This window comes from Halyomorpha halys, unplaced genomic scaffold (genome assembly GCF_000696795.3).
Source record: "Halyomorpha halys isolate HHAL.00 unplaced genomic scaffold, Hhal_1.1 Scaffold71.1, whole genome shotgun sequence".
NCBI classification, from domain to species: domain Eukaryota; kingdom Metazoa; phylum Arthropoda; class Insecta; order Hemiptera; family Pentatomidae; genus Halyomorpha; species Halyomorpha halys.
The window spans coordinates 1,203,945-1,223,023 of NW_027107476.1; the positions used below are offsets into that span (position 1 = coordinate 1,203,945).

The following is a 19,079-nucleotide window of genomic DNA, read 5'->3' on the forward strand; positions in this document are numbered from 1 at the left end:
TGCAAATATATAAAATAAAATAAATAATAGACTAAAAATTTGGAAATATACACAATAATTGAATGAAAATATAAATTAGTTGATTACTAACTATGGACAAGACAGTTGTAGATTGATTATATTATTATTTATATACATATAAATGTGAGCAACAAATAAATGATACAGTGGAAATTAGTTAAAGAAATTATATAATTATATAATAAAGATTTAGTTAAAGAAATTAGGAAAGAACATTGTTATAAATTGCAGGAAAAGCCGCTAGAGTGCAGGTAGGCAAAATATGTTATATAAACAGAAATCTAAAGGTCAAAAGATCGTAGAGATAAAATAGTCAATGTGAGAGTAAAAAAGGAAAAGAAAAAAAAAAAGACTAACATAAAAGTAAAATAATGAGAGCTCAAAAAATAATAAAATGTATCAATATATAAAGGGCGTGTAAAAAACTGATAAATTAACGGGGAGTATGTAAAAAACAATGTTATAGAAAATAAGAAGAAATATGGAGAATGGGAAATGAATTAATAAGAGATAAGATAAGAGAGAAAAAAAATAACTTTTAGTTGTAGGCAGAGATTTCTGTTAAACTGTTTGAAATTGCAGGAATATGCACCTCATTATAATTATAATATCTGTGCTAACAGTACTGGGTCGCTGACAATGCTTATCTAGAATAAGTTGAAGATTACTGTTAATGTTCGTGTGTGTCTCAGAAGAACATAAAATGCCGTAAAACTTTGTAAGTAATCCTACTTTAAATGACTTTTAAGACCATAACTGATTAAATCTGTAACCATCGAAGTCATTTATCCTACATCGGTCTGAAATAAAACAAGACCCACAAGGCACTTAAATGATGTTTTCGACTTCATAGTCTGCAATGTATCACATATACAGTCGTTTAAGAATTTTTATATATGTAATTATCTCATTATATTCCAGTGTATCTAAAAAATCTATTATTGCTTATAATGATAAGCCGTTTTAGGAATTTTTTTCCAGGTGAGTTACCGACAATTTCTAAAATGGTTTACTTTATAAGTAATTGGTTTATTAGTGGTGGCCTGCAAAGTCGGTTGAAACGGAAGGAAAAAAATATCGGTACTATGTTACGATTTTAAATTTTCTTTTTTTCCTAAAACCATGAAATAAAAAAATTTCTTATTATAAAGATTTTTTTTTGTTGATTTTGTCTATCCATCTGATTTTAGGCCTCCCATGTGGTCTCTCCCTAATCATATTGGCATTCATTGTTGTGTAAAGACATCCTAATGGATTACTTCGAGCCACATGTCCCGCCCATCTCCTTATCATTTTGATCTTAATCTCCTTGTTGTCATAGCGTAAGATATTGACTGACCAGTCTCTGCAAGTAGTTCACTGTTAGTTGTCCTCCATGTGTTAAGGTTCTGATCCCAGATTCTACGGACGACTTTCCGTTCTCTTGATTCTGCATTATAGAGAACCTACTAGAGCACATGTCTCATAGCCGTATATCATGACATTCTACACCTTCAGCTTCAGATTTTTAAAGATTTTTCGGAATTACAGTTTTCTTAGCAGGGTTGAAGGTTCTAATTATGAGGATAAAAATAAATTTACCTAACAAGTAATCTTTTTTTAGGAATTTGGTTGGGTTTAAAATACTTATGTTCGTTGGGAGATTATTTATGGTAGCACTATTACTTTAAGCAAGATTTTTCGTAAAAATTAGTAGAGATTTACAAACTATTGAACCCTAGGGTCCAAACCTTTCACTTTTTTATTATTATTTTTTTTCTATTAAAAAATGTTGTTCTCCTGTAAAATCAATAAATGTGATTGTGTCCTGTATCAGGCTGGTACAAAACTAATAAAATTAATAGATAAATTTATCCTATAATTATGATCTGTTCATTATTGATCGTTGATTCATTTTGAGAAATAGATTTCCTGAGGTACGGTTAATGGAGTAATGATAAACATAAATAAATGAGACTTATATTTTATTATTTATTTTTTTCCGGTTAGCTCTACTGACCTTGTAGACCTTAGGCCGTCCGAACCAGCCTTCTCCTTTGGCCTCCCACGTGGTCTCTTTCATCTATGCTGCCATTCATTGTTTTGTAGAGTAGCCCCGATGGATTGCTAGGAACCACATGTCTTGCCCATCTTAACCTCCTTGCCTTAATATCATTAGATATTGACTGATCGGTCTCTGCAAGCAGTTCATTGTTAATACTTCCTCTCCATTTGTTAAGGCTCTGTTCCGAGATAGCTTTTGTAATAGTACAGAGGACTTTCCTTTCACACCTGTCGATTCTGCTTTCTAGGGTACCTGTTAGGACCCAGATCTCGCTGCCGTTTAACAGAGCTTGTTGTTCACTATAAGCTTCAGATTTTTCGGGATTGCAGTATTCTTGACATAGTGAAGTAGGCTCTGTTCGCGCTCAGTCCGTTGACCATTTATTGATTATATATTGATTATTATTTATTATATGCTCCAAGTGGCAAACTTCGTACTAAGGCCTTCAAACTCTATAGTTTATCTGAGCATTAAATTGGATCGCCACTTGACACTGTCTGGTCATTGCTATTTGAAGACCAAACGAGTCCGTCTCAGATCATCCCGGTTACACCACCTTTTATCATCACCAGTACTCTCACAAGGCTCAAACTCCAGATTTATAAAAGCATTTTGAGACCAGCACTTCTTTATGGTACTTCACTCTTCACCCATCTCAGAGAAGGGACACAGCGCCATCTACAATCCTTTCAGGATACAGTGTTGCGGAAGATTCTGCGGCCAACATCGCTGAAGAAGATGAAGACAGATCATCTACACGAGCTCTTCGAACTACCCACTGTACCTGAGTTCATCCAACGCGGGCACATAAAGTTTTTCGACTCCCTACAGCACCAAAGAAATCCACAGGACCCTTACACCAGCGCCCCCTCCGGTGCGAACCTGATAAAAACTCAGAAACGACGTGCCAGCACACGAATTTAGGGAATAATATTTTTTTTTTTTAGGTTTAGTTTAAATTTTAAAACTAATGTGTGCCCCAGCACATTACAAAATTTGAAGAACGCCCACTGCAACAAAAATACAAGTTAAAAACTCCTTAAAATGTAGGCCACTACAGAAGAAGGAAACAGTGCAAGACCGGAATATATATTCATGCTAAAAACCATAAATCAAATTCGGAAATAGGGGTTATGAAAAAAAAAAATTATATTGAGGTATTTGAAACAGTCTACATTCGGAAACGATTTGCAACGGAAATCCTCTTTATTTATATATAATTACAATTACAAATAAATCATATTCTTACTTATATCTTAATTTACTTTAAAGCCGATTTTCTGTACTTCTCTTTTCAGTACTTGCGCCTTATCCTAATTGCCTCATACTAATTGCGTGGGGATCTACATGGTTTTAAAAATCACTGATATTTTAAATTATAATAAATTCACTTTTAATGTACTACTCGTATTTTTAGAAATATAAAACTATTGGTTTTCCAAAAAAAAAAAATGACCACCATAAAAATTCACTATCTGCAGTTTTATTCGAAAGATTGTTATAAATCTAACTCTTTTCTCATACATTCTTCGGGACTAAGTTTATTTTTATAATTTTATGGAATTAATGTTTTTTTCAACTCATAGTGTAAAAAACCAGTGATTCTTGGAAGATGGTTTCTGCCATGGCATGAAATTGGTTCTTCTTAACGATCAGACCATACAGCCAATTGCATCGGGAATTACAAATAGAGACAATAGAGGATTACATAAAAAAGTTCCACTCCCAGTTACCTACAGTTAAAGGAGCAGTGATCTACAACTTGGAAAACCCAACCACAACCCGATGACTGAAGCCCAGGCTGTTGCAGGACATCCTGTTATAAATTCTATATTTATCAGTTCTGTTATTCTCACTCAAAAATTTTTTTTAATCTTAATTTCTTTTTCTTAAGATTAATCCACCTTCATTTTTTTCCATTAGAAGTAAATTATTTACTTTCTTAAATCCATAAATGCCTTGTCTTTTATTAAGAATTATTTTTTTAATCTATTTATTTTATCTTAATTTTTTGTTTTATTTATAACATTATATATAGTTAGGGGTATCTTTTTTATTAGATTATAAACCCCCCCCCACAATCAATTGTTAAAAAAAAGTATCTCTTACGTTAACCATGTAAGGCCCACCTGGTCGATCTGGTATTAAATAAACAAATAATAAATAAAAAAACCACCGTGACACTCTAAAAAATTACTAGTTGTAAGAGAGATGGGTCCTCTACTTCCATATAAAAGGAAATGATATTTTCTCTATAGAGAAAAAAAATTCAAAATGAGTTCAAGTTGTTGGACTAACCCTCATAATCACTTTTAATTCAATGGCTATAATTAATTCCAACAAGAATGTGGTAAGTCACAACTTTTAAACTAAATTCCCCTTAGGTTCTCTATAAATTTATATATTACGTTAGTTCGTCACCGTAATCCTAACACACTTACCTATAACACTATGCTTACCTACATGAGCTACATTGAATATGAATTTTTCATTTATTTTTGTACTGCTCTTCTGAAAAATTTAGATCATGTTGCTTACCATATTCTTGCCTCGGATCATCCAATTAACCGCAAGTATTGGACTAATGATCACAATTAGACTAATGAAACTGGCAACGTACTTTGAAAACTTAGATAGATGAACACCATCCATTTGTATTAGCAAATGACATCCTCGGATCCTCCATGAATATTTACTGACTAGAACACCAATCTGTGAACTCGATGCACCTATGGCTGACTACGACAAATCTTTATTCTGGTTGACAACCATTAATAAATAGATTATTATATTTTAAATATGTTATAAATAGTAGCATCTTCCACTTTCCAAACCTATTAAAAAAACAAAATTAAAAATTGGTGTGAATGAACAAAAAAAAATTAAAATTATCGATTTAATTGATAGAGTGTATTTGAAGCACTGGAAGTTATTCATAACATAATTCTAACCATTTGAAGGTAGTTTTTCTTAATAAAACTGTGATAATAGAAATTATTGTTCTAAAAATATAATTAATTAGTAAGTAGATTAGCATTATTTGATGAACTCATTATAGTAAGAAATAGATTTACAAACTAAAATTTGTGATATTAACTGATAGTTATAATAATATTACTTGTGCATAATAAGCTATAATTTAAAAAAAAATTAAACTTGGATTCATGAAATTGTGGTATGATAGTGTTTATAAAGTAAGATGAATATTGTATAGTCTCCGTGTGTTAATTGAGAGCAAAGTTCATAAGAAGTTGTAAATAAATTAGTAAATCTAAATAATCTACTCTCAAGCAAGAAATTAATACATATTAATTAATGGACGAATATAATAATTTAGATCATCGTTATCATCTTTAAATGTGTTTTTTTTCTATTTTATTTAATTTATTTATTATTATTATTGTGTTTTATGTTTTGTTAACTTTTATTGTTTGCTTGGTATCTTAGTCTATCTAGTTCGTTCCCTAAATACAAGAGAATTGTTTCTTCCACTTTTCCGCATACGATTGTCTATACTAGAAAACATATTAGAAATAACTACACAACTGTTTTTAATGTTTATGCATAACATCAATATTATCATCAACAAGCACCATACTTAATATATTATCTATAAAATAATCAGGTAAATAAGTTGAATATTTTTTATTGTGTTAAGATCCAAAATCAATTCAAAATAAATTTTTCATTTTTAAAAGTTTTTTCAATTCGGAAATACCAGTTTTAGAAAGTTTAACATTAGTCTGGTGAATAGACGAGATCAAAAGAGAGTTACCCTTGCGAAAGTTTGGGAAATCCCCATTTTTTAAATTTTTTTTTATGTCTTACAGGACGTATCTCTTATAATCCTAGTAGTAAAGAATTAATCTCTCTTGTATTGGTAGTTGTTTATTCTTATTAATTATTTATTATTGTACACTTTTGGTATTTAAATAGTTGAAGATACACCTCAGATCCATCGCTGTGGGTGCGATTCCAAGTGGGCGTTGACAATGCCACTGTTGTCCCACTAGTCGCCCACAAGACATGGATGACATAACGGTGGTAGTCCCAGACATTAATTATACAGTCCCATTCAGCAGCATTTGGACGTTTGACCCGTTAGTTCCACGAATCCTTTCCTTTGTTCTCAGAGTCCGTACTCTTTCAGACTGATCTCGTTCTCGATTATGTCCAGGTGTTCTTAATATGCCAATTCCCGGGTGTCTTGAGATTGTTGGTATATTTTTTTTTTTATCTGAAACTGTTAGAAATTGTATGCTTACTTAAAAAACTTTTAGCACTCTGAGTAGTTATCTGGCGAACGATTTTTTGCGGCAAAATATAATATTTACTTTAATTTATAAAAACTCAATTTCAATAAGCATCAAAGAAAAAAGTACTACGTCAATGGAATTTCCGTCTTCCGCAGGTCAGTTCAAAACAACAATGCTTACCTGAAACAATACATTAAACCTAAGACAGGATTTTATTCGTAAGTAAAATGTATAAATACAAACAAAATTTACAAATAAAGAACAAGTTATTTAAGTTTTTTAAAATTCTGAACTTGAAATTAGCTAAATATGAGATATTGCATAATTAAATAAATTTACACATAATTTTATAAAGAAAATATGTAACTGAGAAAAGAAAAAGGAACTCACATTTTCAACATTACTTAAAGATTCGGATGAAATCAAAAAATAAATTATAGCGAAACTTTCAAATAATTCATCCACATTATATTTGAACACAAAAATAATAGTATGCTTTTAAAAGATTCCCAATCGTTTTTCAAAAGTTTTCCGTACTACTAAATCATGTTTCAATTGATTTCTGAAGAGTAGTAATATGATGAAGAAATAATTTAAATATTTTGGCTCTTAGTCCAAGATAATCCGTATGTTATAAACGTAACCTGTGCTGTTTATTTTTTTACAATTTTACAACTTTTTTTAGGACGGCTATTTTGTCATTAACAATTAAGATTATCATTTTATTATTATCAATTTATTAGGATAACTAATGATAACAAAATTATTGTTAAATAAATGAAGACAAAATTCAGGTTCACTGTTTAGGTCATAAACTAAAGATTTTTATTTATTTAATACTGTATATGTTCATTTGTCTATTCTTTTGTTTGTATATATTTTAAGAGAGTTGTTTTTTTTTTGTTTTTTTATTTATTTATTTATTTTTTTTTATTTATTTTTTTTTATTTTAGTATGTATGAGATCATTCATCAATATTACCTATTGCCCACAACTGTGTGGCAGATTGTAATATCTATCAATAAATAAATCTATCAATTTAAAAAAAAAAAAAAAAAAATTTATTTAATACTATTTTTGTCTTATCTCTCTTTTATTATTAACAAATTATTACATATATAAACGTCCTTTTGTTGCCTAACACTTCCATACAGAATTTAAAGATTTACTTTGATACATCTACTTCGAGGAGAAAATTAAGCTTTTTTTTAAAATGGGATTTAATTGACGATAACTTGTGTCTAATTCCTCAAGCAACTTCCCTGGCTAATAGAAGTAGATTCCTGTGTATTTATTTCAGAATAAACAAACCTATTCTCTGCTTACTAGTACTTAATAGAATTATAGAACCCTATTTTTCTATAACGAATAAAATAAGCGCTTATTTTATTTATTTTTTTACAATGGAAGAAAATGAAATTTAGATTTCGAAGAATTAATATTACAAATTAATTTTAATATTCTTGCATAATTTAAAAATATATATTCTACTTTCCTCCACTCTTCTATAATCAATCTCTTGATTAGAAATCAAAGCTTCACGTAAAATTATGTTATTCTTAGGAAGTAACAAGTTAACTGGATTTATAATTTATAGTTAGTGTTGATGAATTTATTTATTCTGTTTACTTCGATTAACCGATGTATTTATTTTTATTTTTAGGTACCAGGACCACAACTTGCATGCCACAACACCCAGTATGCATCCCTAATCGCAAAATCTCATTCCTCGTAAATAAAAAAGTGAGTTTATTTTAATATTCTTATTTAAAATTAATAATGTGTAAAGTCATATACTTATTTATGTTGTTTATTTTATTTAAATAATCAGCATAAAAAATAATTCTAATACTTCTGCTTACACTACTTGGTTAGAGTTGAATTTGTCTCCTTGATTTGAAGAAATTAATATTACAATAACTGAATTGTAAATGTCATTGTTCAGTATCGGCTCTTTCTGAACTTTTGTTTGTTTTAGCTCAAACGGAGATTCCCAATCAAACTATTGTGGATTATATTGTTTTTATTATTAATTTATATAAACCTTTCCTGCTGTTTGACAACACGAGTTTCAACGTCATTAACAATTACGCTGGTTTTGCGTTCAAAGCTGCCCATGAACTTCTTTTAGTACAGTGTTAGTATATATCAATTGTTGTTTAGCGTAACAAATAGTATTTAGCAACATTACACAGCTACTGAAATAAAGTTATGTTCTATTTCTAATACCCCAACCTAATAAGGTTATGAATCGGACAATGGAAACCTAAACATACATGTAACGTGCCTTCTACCCCACAGAAACCTCCACAGCGACATCCAACAATGGAGAATATAGTAATGGAATTTGAGTCTCTCGAAGATGAACAAATAATGTAATCATCAGCTAACTCTTACAAGATTTAGTTAAGAATTAATTGGAAAGGGCGCCAAATTTCAGGGAAAAAAAATTTATTTAAAAGACATGGACAACAACGTGAAATAAAATACAAGAGTGTTACAAAATAGACGTTTATCAGTTCAGGAAAGTTGTCTGTTGAGTGTGTCTTTTATTCCTCCTAGCAAACCATTAACGCCCACGTAGGGGTTGCACCCCTGCACATAAAGAAGCCAGTATTGATCCTTGGGGTACCCACGTCTAGACAGGTCGAATTCAAGCAATTTTTGGGGCCTACTATTCTCAGGTTTTGAACAATCTTTTAAAAATTATCCTTGGCTAGGTTTTCTACTAATGTTAGGATTCTGCTGTTCTGGAGTTTTTAGTGATTATTTTGTGTTACTTTATATCGCCTATTTATTTGAATTGTGGTACATCTGACAAAAAAACTTTTATTGTTTATTTGAGGTTTAGATTGTATTAACTAACATAGATTGAACCGTAGATTAGAGTTAATTTATAATAACTCTGACAGGAAAGTTTGTTGGACGATTTCAGAAATAAAGTAACCGCAGTCTACGTTACTATTTTTGAAATGCGTCCAAATCTAAATAAAATCAAAACTTGTTTTTGTCAGATGTGCTACTATTCAAGTTAATCAGCGATATCTATTATGCCTCATTGACTGTACATTTATTTTATTTCCTGTAGTAATTTTTTCCGTTCAAGAATTTATTGGTTTTATGACGTTCTGTATTGTAGGGGAAGATTGGGTATCCTCGGACGGCCAGTAGCCTCGGACATTGATATTATTAAGCAACCAAACACGCTAAGTATTTAAAACTTTCTGTCGGATGTCCCTCCTCTAACTTTTAAAAAAACGCAATTTGGTTGACAGTAGGGTGCCTTGTGAATGACACGTTATTGTACGTTTTAGTCTCGTCAAAATATTTTGGATCCTATCTAGCTTTCCGAGAGCAAAATAATTATGTATTCGTTTTATTTTATTAATTTAATTTAAGATTAAATTAACATCATACCTGTACAAGAATGTGTGTGGTAAAAAACAGAGAGGTAGAGGTGGTAAAAATGATTAGAAAAAGCAAAATGAGTGTAATCGAACTAAAAAAATATTAAAAACAAGAAAATATATTCAATCATTCTCAAATAGATTCCGAGAATGAATGCACTGTATGTGTAGAATCATCTGAAGAAGATTGGACCCAATACCTTGAATGCAAAGAATTTTATTTATATTGCTCTGTCAGATCAATATTACATTTGTGATTTCTGTGAACCCAAAAAAATTTTTTTTATATAGGGAGATGGTCAGGGTTGCGGTCAATAGTGAAACAAAAATAGTTTACAACTATTTATTTTCCAACGTTCCACCTCACTTTGCAGGGCTTCATCAGGGCTGTCCAAATAAATAAGTTGAACAGTCTAGCTCTTCAACTTATTTATTTGGACAGCCCTGATGAAGCCCTGCAAAGTGGGGCGAAACGTTGGAAAATAAATAGTTGTAAACTATTTTTGTTTCACTATTGACCGCAACCCTGACCATCTCCCTATATATCAATTTTTACGGTCAACTATACATAAATATATACAAAAAAATGTTTTCATTATTAAAAAAGTCTGCGTAGGTTTGTCCACGGGCTACCCGTCATATTTTTATTGTCAATGATTACAAGCCTAAGTAATTTTAATATTAAAAAAAATATGATTAATAATTTTAGTTAGCATAATGGAACTTCCTAATGTTTATTGTATTTACTTTATGTGTCCGTGGCTACCCGACCTTCTCCTGTATACAAGGTATTATTGCTATAAGATCCGGATCGAGACCTAGGATCCCTTCTGAGTTTCCAATACTCTTCTTTATTTTGGGCAGCTGCAATGACAGATACACAAAAGGGTTTTTGCAGCAGCTGCCACAAGAGCCCAAACTAGCTTTGGACGTATGCTGCTGTTGCTAACCGCTCTTTTCATATCCTTTGTGTTTCAATATCGAATCAAAATCTCTCTTAGAATCTCTATAACAGCTCGACATCTCATCTCATGATTTCAAGTCAACTGAATGTATCTCTTGGCCAATTACTCCTTTGCTGTTTTATCAGCTTCTGAAAGATTTTAATGCTGAATTATGTTATCCATCAGTCATTTGTGAAAGTTACTGTAATGAAGTAATTATTTAGCATTATCTGAAAATGTTGGATTGCGTTATGTCTTTATCGTTAATTAAATTGTATTAATTACCTCATAATTGTAAACAACTGACGATCCCATTTTAAATATTAAAAAGACAACACGAAATCAATGCATAATTCTAGTGACATCTTGTCACAACCATTGGTTTATAGGTCACCGATATGTTGTTTTATGTCTTCCAGAATTCTTTCGAATTAGCACTGTTTAAGGGACGTTATGTAATACCTCATTTTGTAAAATTGTGCTTCCGATATTTTAAACGAAATCTCCGACTGAAAGTATAAATATCGACTAAAAATCTTATATTATATACATCTTGATATTATATCCAACAAAGGAGTGGTCGGTATGTAAAATGTATACTTTCATGTTCGCTAAGAACTTCTTTTTAATATTTGAATGTACAGGCTTTATGATATAGTCAACCGGGACTGCTTTACAAACTCCGTATATTCCTATCCCCTTCATACTTTCTCATTTTCCGCTTCTTTCTTACAAATAAATTATGCAAAGTAAACCACAATGGTCCCTATTCATCCCTCTTCGCTCAGTCCGCTGGTGTTCCTCAAGATAGTACCCTCAGTCCCGTCCTCTGCACAGTCTTTACAGCTTACATCCCAATCAATCCTAACACTGTCCGCACCACGAATGCCGATGAAGGTGTGCTCATTCATAACAACCCTTTAATTGCATCTCAAACTCTCCAATCCCATATCATAACCCTCGAAGAATGGTGTCAAATTGGAGGATAAAAATAAATGGCAACAAATTCCAAAAAATCACCTTTACCCTTCGTCGTAAACCAACCGACTGCCCTTACCGTATCCTTTTATAACGTTGCTCTTACCCCTGTCGAACAGATTCGCTACCTTGGACTACAGCTGGACAAACGACTAACTTGGAATCCTCAAAAAATTATAGGAAACTGTTTTTATTCCGACAATTGAAAACCTTCAGGACAAATGGTATAAACTCCCAATCCATTACAAAAGATTGATCTACAGACTATAATAAGGCCTATCTGGGCCTTGGAGCTCCACTAAACCTTACTCTCGCATCCAATCCTTACAATCTGAAATCTAAATCCTCTTTGCACAATAAAATCATCGATAAATATCATAATGTTTCATATTTAACCGATGTAAACCTACCCAGCTATCAATCCTTCCATTGTAAACTTCCTAACCACCCAAACTCGCCAGTTCTAACCTTACTTCCTCTTTCATTCCTCCGAGGTGCCTGGAAATAAGATGGCCTCGAGACCTTCTAATGCAGAAATAATGGGTAGTTTCTCTAAAAACCTATATCATACCATTATAATCTTTCATCAAATTTACTAGGTGTATTTTTTAGTAAATACAGCAGTATATGTCATTAAATATATTTTTTAAAAATTTGAGGTCTCTGACCAAGTTTTAAATAACTGGGACAAAGTTCATTAGCACTGTGTAATCCTAAACGCATTAACGGTATACATACAATGTAGGCTTAAATGTACTGAGCAAAATGATTCGGAAGAAATTAAGCAGATGACTAAGTGAGACAGATGACTCGGAAAAAGCAATTTGGTCCATCGCGTGGGGTGTTGATAATCTGTAAAGATCATGATGGGATCGGTTCAATGTCCTCTGGGAGAATGAATGAAAATATGCTGTTATATTTATTCTATATTCCGAAATAACCCGTTTCGATGCATTAAAAAGGACTTGAAAATCACATAAAACCTTGGTAGCTATTTCGGTAGGGGGGACGTTACCACTAACCAGAGTGGTAACGTCAATTTAGATCAGAATCACAAAAAAATATCTATACTAACGTATTAATTATAAATAACAATTCTTTAATTTGTTTCAAAATAGGATTATATTGTTATTTTTGATCCGAAATCCCTCATTCCATAGAGCTCTTTAACCAGAGTTGATTATGGTTTGATTGGAGAGGGAGAAGAAGCTATTATCTGAAACAGTCCGTTATTAACTTGTTTATTTATTAATGACCGTTCCTACAGGTAACCGTTAAATGTTAACAAATGCTTTCAAGAAGGGTGAATTCTGTTTCGAAATCACAAACAAGAAGTTTCATGAATGGGAACTTTGCTCGGCCCAACTAAAGTTTGTTAAAATTTTATGGGTCCTTGTAAGAATGACAAAAGAACAAGGTGAACAGGAATTATGTAAAGGTGAAACTAAAGGAATGGGGGAGGCGGAAGTTGTGCTGATTTATTATGGAGTGATATTATCTTAAACTAATTTTTTACTTATGTTATTTAACATGGATTATCATAACAACTACACTTTCCTAAACAAATTCTGATAATAAGGCATTGAGAACCAGAGTGGCCGTTATTCTTTTATAAAAACCTTTGATCCCATTTCAATCGATAATCTTATCAATGAATCCGGACCCCAGGAAAGGAGTTAATAAGAAAGTTCAAATATTAAATAAATTTTTATGTAAAATCTTATATTTAAATTTTTTTTAAAAATTATTTCCACCCCTTGACCGTCTATCATATCATATTAACTTTTCTTCTCACCTTGAAATTTAAATTCTAAAATCCTAAGTAGTTGGAGCCTAATTTGCTGTCATTTTTTTTTCTTTTTCTTCTTTTCCTTCAACACACCCATTAATAATAGAGTTGAAGCAGCATTGACAGCAAATACAGATCAAGTAGTAACATCATCAACATGGAAAAATGTTATTTCTTCATCAAAGAAATTTGATGGCAAGACGAATGGTTCATCAGGAGAGACAACAAGTTAAGAATGGTGCAACAGACAGTGAAACGTCCAACCAGAAACTTTAATCTGCTACAGAGGGACGATTTTGTATTAAACCCGTCTTCAGATAGGCCATACTCGACTCGCCAACTGTCATCTTATAAAAAAGAAAATGCACCGACGTGTCGCTACTGCTGAAACGATCTCACTGTTAGGCACATTCTTACTGAAGAATCACACCGATTTGCTTCAGATTAACAGGAGATGATGAGAGACAACAATATCAAAACTTTTTCACTTTTTAAAAATAATTAATATCTATGATCACACATAGTCTAACTCTAATTCCATGTATGTATACATGTATAAATGGATGCATAATTTCATATAGTAATTTACTCACTACGTCAATTCTAATTGCAACTTTAACAAATGTAAATTGTAATTGTAATTGTAAATTTGTAACTTTCTCACTTTGTTATTGTAACTTTGTGAACATGTCAATTGTAATCTATTTTGTAAATTCAGTGTAAATGGTCCTTGTGGTCGAAACACTTAAATAAATTAAAAAAAAAAAAAAAACTTGATTGAGAAGATTGTTCAATTTTTTTCAAACTACTTTTGACTAGTTTTGAAAGTGAATTCCCGTCTTCAGTGGAGGTTTTCAAAAATTTTAGTTTTTTATCATTATTAGTTTTAATACAAAAAAAATTGTTATACTCAATTTTCACTATGTGAGGCAGTATAGTAGGTCTGCAATGCCTTAATTCACGTTCCCAAACTACAAAACGTAGAGGTTATCATCAGTTTACTTATTATTGTTGGCACATAAGTGTTTTACTTGAAGATGTTCAGTATTTCCTTTGACAAATCTAGCTCCTTGATAGATCATAGCATTCCTTGCAGCCAAATCATAACAAGACACCATGAAGGGCGTAGGAGAGAGGAAAAGTTTTATAGTGAAAATTAAACAGAATTTAAAATTATGAAGAGAGTTAGGGGTGCGGTCAAAAGAAAACCAAAATAGCCAACAACTATTTATTTTCCGATCTTTCTTGCCACTTTGTAGAAGGTCACCAGGGCTGTTCAAGTTTATACTATTCAGACTTTGACAGAAAATTGGATGCATTCCCATTTTCTGTCAAAAATATCGATAGCTCTAAACTTGAGCAACCCTGATGAGCTATACAAAGTGGGGAGAAATTATTATATACAGAATTTATTTTGCTCGAAAAATTTTACTTAAAAAAATAATCACTTGTTATTTCATAATGATTGTTTTTGTTTTTTAAATAATTTATTTATTGTTATTTACACCTGTATCAAAATATATACAACAAGTAAATTTGCTGTAGGTGACATAGTGACATGATACAACATGTGGAGAATCTACCCATTGATAGAACTCCAGTTTTTTTTTTTTTTAATCTATGAACCTTGTATCCAATATTTTTTGGAATTATAGCTAACTTTTGTATCACTTACACTTAGGCACAAACAGCATTTTGTGCGTTTTCTCACTGCGTTAACTTAAATAATTTTGAAAAAAAAAAAATTTATATATAATTTATAACATTATATAGGATAAGTAGAATCCCAAAACACCGAATAAAAATAAATTCAACTGTCCTACGTCCCTTTCCCTCTTTTTCACAGGACCAATTTTTTCTATCCAATGTGATCTTCGAACGGGACCTATTTCTGCATCTGTGCATAACTTTTTATATAAATTTAGCAGCATTAAATACATTTTTAATACAGGAGTGTCGATTCATATTTTTAATAGGGACAATTTATTGACTAACTTATTGAATGTTAACGATTAATATTCCACGTTTCAGATTTACATTCGTCTTTAAACGTTTAATAGTTTATAGTTTACAGAAGTCTTTTTTTTTTTTTGGTCTTTAGATAAATAATCGAGATTTTTATTAAAAACGATTTATCAATTAACTTATTGTATGTTAGTGATTATTATTCGAAGGTTTAAATTTATAGATTTTTTCAGGCTTTTTATAGTTGAAAACATTTAGTAGTTAAAGCTTTCCAGAAACGTATTTGTCTTTGATGAAAAGCAGCTCGTAGGGATCATGATTGGTAAAACCCTGACGACACTTTTCCATTAAATATTTCATTATTCCTTCGGCTAAATGTTGCATTTAAAGTATTTCACTTAGATCAGATTTACTAAATGTATTATAATGTACAGTTGTAAATAGCAATAAATAAATATTTAAAAAAAAAAAAAAGTATTTCTATTAATTCTTGAATCATATTAAACTAAATTAGGATTTTTTATTTTTGCAATATGGATAATAATAATTTTAATAGATGGTTTTAAAAGAGTTATATTTTCTTCTAGAATGGGCAAGGTGAAAAGGAGAAGTAGAAGCCCCTGGTATAAAGACTAAATCCTGATTAGGGTTATCTGCGGAGGCAGCTCCTCCCTGGGTCGGGAGTCAATCGTCGGCCGGGATTTATGTCCTTAAGTTTTCCTTTTCTTTCTAAACTTCTTTCTGGCTCTGAGTGGATAGCATTGTAGTTAAATTCTAAATTTAAACTATTGCATTTGACAATCCTATAGATAAAATAATTGAAGAATTGAGCATCGGTTTATAAATTAAATATTTATTCGAAGTTATTAATTAGGAAAACTCTCTATGAATTATTTAGATTTATCGTATACAAATCGAATCCATCGCTCCATCTAATTGAGCACCATTTTTGACAACTCTATGAAATTCGTCGTCGACAGAATTCTCTTCTCTTTTTTTTACTATCAATTAAAATGGAGGGTTCACTGAATTCAATTGAAGTTATCGATCAACTATAAAAGTTAATGATGCTCTGGAGTCAGATGGAATTCTGTGCCGCCCTTGTTGATATGATTGGCTTCTTTGCCAAAAAACCTTTCATATCATGATCGACCTGGTCTGCCACTAACAAAATCATTTTGCAGCTCACAGCAAAAGTAAATGAAATTAAAAAAGCTGTAAATTGAGCTGTTATCATGGTGGATACTTGGCAGATTATTAGTGAACACCGTATGCTCACTATTGGTAAACAAAGTCAAAACAAGATCATATCAACAGTGAAATCCAGCATAAAAAACCAAAAAAAACTTCAGAGACTGCAAGGATTATTTTATTTTTAAAAAAACAATAATATAGTTCAAAAACAAAGCGAAACACTTTTCATAATAATAAATACGAATTGTTTAGATAAATAGAATTATATCGATTTTAGTCTCAAAACATACAAGTCCCGACGTTTCGGCCAAATCGGCCCTTCTTAAGAACAATCTTAATACAATTTTAGAACCAAATCATTTAAAAACCTAATTCATGCTGGTTATTCTGCCCAGGTCATTTATATCAGTCCAAATATTACCCTAATTAGTCAATTTTTCACTTTAAATTAAAATTAAAATTATTTATCACAGTCAACAGTAAAAATTTATCACTAAGATTATATTTATTTTTATGATAAATTTTTACTGTAGTCTGTAATAAATAATTTTAATTTAATATGAAAAATTGAGTAATTAGGGTAATATTTGGACTGATATAAATGACCTGGGCAGAATAATCAGCATGAATTAGTTTTTTAAATGATTTGGTTCTAAAATTTTATTAAGATTGTCCTTGAGGATGGCCGATTTGGCCGAAACGTCGGCCTTGTATGTTTTGAGACTAAAATAGATAACATTTTATTTATTTAAACAATATTAACCAGTCTCAAGAAAGTGTTAAGATTATAAATAATAAATTCTAATTTTATTTCCGCAAGTCTTTAACAAAATGGCCCCTTTCAATCTACACACAAATAATGCAATCCTCAGGCTGGCACCTAAATTTCCCATGAATCATTCAGAGCTTAATATTTCTTGATGACATTCACTAAATATCGGCAGTGTACATTCTTTTCAACAGGAACCAGTTGTGCCGCCTATGACTATTGTTTTTTAATTGTAACTACCAAGTGTCCATTATTGGGTCATTTTATGGTACTCTCCATTTTTTTTTTTTTACATTATTTCATTATTTTTGTGATCGTGATATTAAATTTCAACATAAAATTTATTATAATAATTATATATACAATGCAAAAGTTAAGAACGCCTACAAGGAATATAAAGAATCTGTTTTTTTTTTTTTTAATTTGAAAATTATTCTATTAATGGTGCAACTACAAAAGCGGAAGCAGCTAAAAATACAGTAACAGGTGAGCTGGTTATTCAAATTATCTAGCTCGTAGTTTTAATATTCAGCTGCCCTAAATATCATTTCATATTTTTAGAACTTAATCGCAGGGAGTGCTGTGACTCTATGTAGTTGAGTCAAATCTGAAAGGTGTATAACCCGTGGAAGTTATTTATATTTCTAATCAGAAAGCTCTTACTAAATAGATTAGTCATAACTAAAATGAAATTAAAAAAGAAACTAATTTGGAGTTGTTTATTTTTCATTAATGCTCTCTTTGTAAATACAATTTAAAAAATACGTTATTTATTATTTAATTTATTTTATTTTTATTATTATTGGCGCGACAGACCGTGGAGGTCCAAGACCTTGCCTGATGTACTTAGGATATATATCACGCGTTTTATGACGTGGTTTTCATAGGGTGGTTCGTCACTCTCACGCCTATTTTTGTGAGTGCCACCCATTGGCTAACGGGGGGAGTCTATAATTGAGTATTGTATAATTATATGCTTGAAAAAATCCCGGATAGGGCCGGGGACTCGAACTCACAACCTTTAGGTAGGCAGACAGGCGCGTTACCACGCTGCTATCGTCACCCCCTACAAGTACTATAATCTTATTGTAAAAGCATATTATTAATATCCTTAGGAAGATAAATGATAACTCATCTTACATCATACAGCATATCTTACTCTTCCTTACACATGAGTATGATTATATAATGTATTACTGGCAAACTGCAGGATGATGTTGCCTCCATGAATATGCATCCGTGAAGTGTTGACGTTAGTGCTGACTCTCCTAAAACTCCTACATTTACGGGTCTCTATTATTTTATTGTATCCTAATGTGGAAAATTGCATACCGATTAAAAATTTTACATTAAGTGAAACTTATCTAGTGTTGACTCTCCTAAAACTCCTACATTTACGGGTCTCTAATATTTTATTGTATCCTAATGTGGAAATTGCATACCGATTAAACATTTTACATTAAGTGAAACTTATCCAGTAAAAACTAATTATTTGTTTGAACTTAATGGCGTAAAACTCTTACGTTAACAACCCATGTCTTTAATTTTTTTTTAAAGACATTTTTTACTTTAAATATATTATTTCAAAATTTTTCGAGACCAGGTAATATTTATCAATTAATTAATTTAATATCCAAAATAGTCTCAACACTATATATTTTTTTATTTGTCCTACGTTTCGGCCCTTCCAGCCATCCTCAGGGACATCTAAA

At 31.1% G+C, this 19,079-nt stretch overlaps 1 protein-coding gene across 4 annotated transcripts in view; it reads left to right on the forward strand.

The window, feature by feature from the left end:
- LOC106692784 (histamine H2 receptor) overlaps positions 1–19,079 on the forward strand; it is a 581,552-nt gene that overhangs the window by 390,325 nt on the left and 172,148 nt on the right. For all 4 annotated transcript variants that reach the window (XM_067045812.1, XM_067045811.1, XM_067045814.1 and 1 more), the window contains one exon: positions 7,985–8,064. The gene's annotated coding sequence lies outside the window, so the exon portion shown is untranslated. The remainder of the gene's footprint in view (positions 1–7,984; positions 8,065–19,079) is intronic.